At 38.2% G+C, this 5,085-nt stretch overlaps 1 protein-coding gene across 1 annotated transcript in view; it reads right to left on the bottom strand.

The window, feature by feature from the left end:
* GALNT18 (polypeptide N-acetylgalactosaminyltransferase 18) overlaps positions 1-5,085 on the bottom strand; it is a gene marked incomplete at its 5' end in the record, with an annotated part of 136,870 nt that overhangs the window by 19,735 nt on the left and 112,050 nt on the right. The window lies entirely within an intron of this gene.

Genomic DNA, 5,085 nt, shown 5'->3' with positions numbered 1-5,085 from the left:
AGGATCTCAATCTTTTATATGACAGAGAAAGATAAATGAAGGTTTTCTATAAACAAATGCTAAAAAACAAATTTGAGGCAGCTAATCAGAATCCAGTATATACAACAAGAAGTTATTAGCAGTTGGTGACAGACAGATATGTGGCAGGAGAGAGATCAGAATGGCCACGTTTCAGGCTATTTGTTCTCGTTTTATTTTGTATATGTCAATACACACAGACACAAGAGACTGGATTTGTCTGCAAATTTTGTCTGCTCTGGATTTGTAGCAAAGGAGTGCTCTCATAGGCCTCAGTGATTACACTTATGACCGAAGGCATGAGACTATTATATTACACAAATTCTTTTCACTCTGTTTGACTACAAACAGGTATGTGGGAGGTTTCTCTAGAAGAAAGAAAAAGTAGGGGAAGGAAGGTGAGCTTGCCAGACAGGGTCGATAATGTGTCCTCTAGAAGATAACAGGTTACATATAAACCCAGAAAGGTAACATAAGACTATGCCAGGATTGTCTGTTTGCTAAGTAGAAGTTATTGTGCTAAAATCAGTCCTTTTTCTTGAGAGGACCATGAGAAAGATGAAATGGCAACATCATGCTTCAGCAGCCTTATCCAAATAAGGGTAGGTGTAAGGCTTTGACAACTCTAGTGGTATCAAGAGTCACAACAGACAAGAGCTGGACAGAAGCACTAAATTAATGTCCTTGTCATCTTACTGTATCCATTCTATGTGTCTGTAACAAAAGGGGAGCTGGAAATTATGCTGTATGTATTTGGGAATCTTTTCTGTTCTCGAAGGTTGATGGTACTATCTCCTGGTATCTGTTCACTATTGATGTTGTAGCTTGTTTTATATGTGCGTATTCTTATTTGTGAAAACTGATAAAATATTAATTGCCAATAGGAGAGAAAGCAGAGAAACAGAATAAACCAGGACTGAGGAGAGATTTGGGAGCTTACTGAAAAAAACCAACTTTGAATGCTGAAATCAGTCAATGCAGGGATTAAATACAGATCAAAACAAATGGTAGTGTTCCTGTGCAAGACTACGTCCTCTGTTTACCCTCCTGGAACACTTCTGGGGCAGATCCGCAGCAAATGTAAACTGACATAGTTGCATAAAAGTTAACGAAGTTGCTTTAATGGTTTACACTAATCAAAGTGATTTGACCCCCTTTGTCAAGTTTAATTCTTTTCACCCCACAGAAATGATAACAGAAATCTGAGCTGGCTGAACCGAGGTGAGTCTAGGTTTTAAGAGTCTGAACAGAGAAAAGCTGAATAGTTCAGTCATGCCTTACAGGAGACGAGAAGGGTAAATAAAAGGACCCAGCAGAGCACATTTCCATGGTTAGTTATCACTGATTGAAGTAAACTGTTAAGAACTGTGGAAGGACTAACAAGAGCACACCCCAACAGACCCCATTCATAAGTTAGATAATTAACATTCCTGCAAACAAAACTGATGCTTTAGAAGAGCAATAAACATTTAGAATGCACTTTCTAGGCAGACCAACAGCAACTATTTTAGATATGTTTAAGATCTATCCAGATGCTTTTTTTGGAGAGAGATTGAGGTAGTGATATAGCAAGGCAGTAAGATCAAGATGATCTTTAAAGGGGATTGTTAGGACACACTGACTCTACAGATGAACGTTTTGTTGCAGCTCATTTGCCTCTTACCTAAAATTACTACTAGAGAAATGAGAGGGCAACTGTCAGTTATTTGCATTTTTTATTAATAGGAAGTGATTTGTTAATTCCATTTTTTCAGCAGATTGTCACCACAGAAAATGTGGTAGAAGAAAATCAAGGGGTTGTGCATTCTTTTCCTTCTCTTCTTTTTTTTTTTCTAAGATACACATCAGTCACTGAAAACAAATGAGCAGGCTTGGCTGTAACTCTGAGAAGTCCACACTACAGCTCAGGGTGCTTGTGCAAAAAAAGTGGTGTAGCTGGAAACCCTCAGGGCTGAGCTGTTTTTATTAGCTAAGTCTCCTCAGCCTTTCACAGAGTGGCCTGAAGGCAATAATTTAATCTTCCTGGGTAAAGCAAGCCCAATTCATAGTGCAACTCCACCAGCTTTTTTTGATGTCAAATCAGCAATGGTTCATTCTGAGCATCTTTCTGGGTAGAAGCAGAATGATGGCTCTGGCTGGGGAATTACCCAATTCTGTTTGTTGGCAAAACTCTACAGAAGTAGAACGATCAAATGCAATTATGCGTAATAGAGATAATTAGCAGGTTGTTGCTTATCTTTAGAGAACTCACCCTACCTGCTAATATTGCTTCATTTTCCATTGTGGACCAGTTTAGAAAAAGAGGTGTGAAATCTTGTATTCTCACCTAGTATTGGAAAAGGCACCTTTCAGCTCTTAAGTGGCATGTAAAAATAAGCTCAAACTGAAACAGACTGTGGTATGGTGGCAGTTAGTCCTTCTAACTAGGCTCTTTCAGGATGTTGCTTTGCTTATCCAGTAATATGGGTATTATTTAATTATTCTATATATTATTATAAATATTGTAGTATCTTATCCAATAATACCATATCTTATTTCAGAACTGAAAACATTGCACAACCTGTTAATCTGACTACTATTTTTTTGTAATGGAGGGATCACATCAAAAGCACATACCCTCTACAAATTCTACTTGAGCAGCATGCTAGCGAACAGCGAGGTATCGGTTTGTGTTGCACTTGGCCGGAAAAGTTTTCCTAAAACCTATGGACAGTCCCTGGCTCCTTTCCCCCAACCCAAGAATAAAACAGTCCCTGTACTGAGACAGCGTAATAGTAACTATGTCAGGATTAAGGGAGGACATCCATGTAGTAAGACAGAATTAACTATTGACACTACTGATTAAACTCAAAATGTTCTTCCTAGTCTGAAACCTAAAGCTATTAAACATGAAACCATGGTAAAGCTTCCCTTTAAATAATTTCATATATTAAGAAAAATATTTTAATTGCTTTCACACTATATCTCCCTGTTTCTATTTGATTATTTTAATTTTCCAAAATACTTTTTGGTTGGGTTTTGTTTTTTTGTGGTATAGTTTTGGGGTTTTTAGTTTAAAGATGGTACACAAATTACCCTTCTGGAGTGGGCAGTAGGAGATTAACCAGCTGAGTTACATGAACTGAATTACCATCTCATAATGTACTTGTTAGGTATGCACATATATGACTTTTTATTGATCATATTTTAAATCTACCTGCAGGTAAAATACGATCTTACAGATTAAAACCATGCTCATGTTTTATCATCTTATGTGTAGCCCTATAAAAAAAGTTTGTACTTGTGATTTAAATCAGTTGTTAAACAGATAAATGCCCACAGCAGTACTTCTTCAAGAGGATGCTTTTAACAAGCATCAACGAGTATGCTAGCTGTTTTGCAGTCCACTTCAGCACAAAATGGACAACTGAGGCACTTTCGTTTAAAACACTTCACAAGATACAGGCAAAACACATTTTACCAGCACATCTGTTTCTACAATATTGCAACATCACCATCAACTAACATGACAAGATAGAAATTTTGCAGTAATTTAGGAAAGTAATTTTTGAACAATCACTCCAGTACTTTCTTGGAAGTCCAAATGACTGAATATTGAATATTGGACTATTAAGTCGTTAGGGTAACTTTGAAAATTTTACTGAGAAGTTGGACCTTTCATTTCTGTTGCAACAGTAAATGTCACAGCAGTCCTTGTTCAAGGGACTGGAGACTCAATAGCCAAACATTTGCTTAGTTCCACTGAAGTAAAGACACTCACTGTGTGCTGAATTACAGCATTCATTCAAAGTTCCTTTGCACATTCACTGAAGATGCAGCCTCAGCAAAACACAACCACACATTTTCATATCACCATCACATACGTACTCCCTGAGGAGCTACTGAATTTCCACAAAAAAAATCTTGCTTGGATGTTGGTACCAAAGCACATGATTAAAAAAGAAAACTACTTCCTTATTCTGTAACAAAATAAGCCTCCTTACGTTTCATGAGTCTGTTCCAGCCCACAGCACTTTACCATCTATTTCTTTCACCGTAACAGTACTGCTGTACAACTATGTCTCCTGGGCAACTGGAAGAGAGCACCTTTGTTCAGGAAATCAGTTAGGTTCGACAAAAGGCACTTACCTTCTCAAAAAATGAAATTGTAAGGAGTCAGCATTACTGTCAGTTAGAAACGCTGTAAAAACATAGGCAGGATTTGTGATCTGCAAAGTGTCAGAGTCAACATGAGGCCTGAGCCTTAGGCACTTCCACATCTCCTTCAACCACACTCCCACCAGGTGCTTTTCAACGGTGGATGAGTGCCATTCACACACTGACACGCTGGCTCCGGAGGCTGCCACTTGCTGCCTGCTCTCCCTGCCCTCACTACAGGTCCAGCTTCATTCAGCGTCCTCAAGAAACTTCCTCTGGAAGCCTAGGGCTCACATCAGATTAAAGTGATGCAAAAGAAGTTGTTCAAAACAAAACTTGATGTTATTTAATCTGAAGGTTTACAGCAAGCAAATTATTAATGTAACAAAAGAGCCATACCCGGGTCTGAAGAAAAGCCTATCAGTTGCCTTCAAAGCTTACGTCGCTGCCACAAGGCTTCTGTTTCAGTCCCGATTGTGTTCTCGGAGAACAGCCTCATAACTAATCACCTTCATAACTAATCTTCTTCTGGACTGTAAAAGGTGGGGTTTTTTAATATCTGCTGAGAAACTTGGCCTGCAAATATCCTTGTGCCTGTAAAATGGCATCTTCCACCTAAAGGACCAATAATTCCATAGCTTTCTTGAATTTATTTTCCTAGAAGTGTCCTGTCTAAGGCCATTGCTTCATTTCCTGTTTGCTCCACCTAATAATCTGATTATTCACATTAAGACAAAATATAAGACAAGCAAACTGAGATTGGTATCACATTAATAAAACTAATAAAATAGTTCCCAAAATCTTCATAAGGTGAAAGAGTGATATTTAGAATCATAGAATGGTTTGGGTTCGAAGGGACCTTAAGATCATAGAATCATAGAATCATTAAGGTTGGAAGAGACTTCCAGGTTCATCGAGTCCAACCGTAAA

Source organism: Pygoscelis adeliae, unplaced genomic scaffold (assembly GCF_000699105.1).
Source record: "Pygoscelis adeliae isolate BGI_AS28 unplaced genomic scaffold, ASM69910v1 Scaffold437, whole genome shotgun sequence".
In the NCBI taxonomy this organism is placed as follows: Eukaryota; Metazoa; Chordata; class Aves; order Sphenisciformes; family Spheniscidae; genus Pygoscelis; species Pygoscelis adeliae.
Note: the sequence above shows the minus strand (reverse complement) of the source record. Positions and strands in the feature narration are given on the sequence as shown.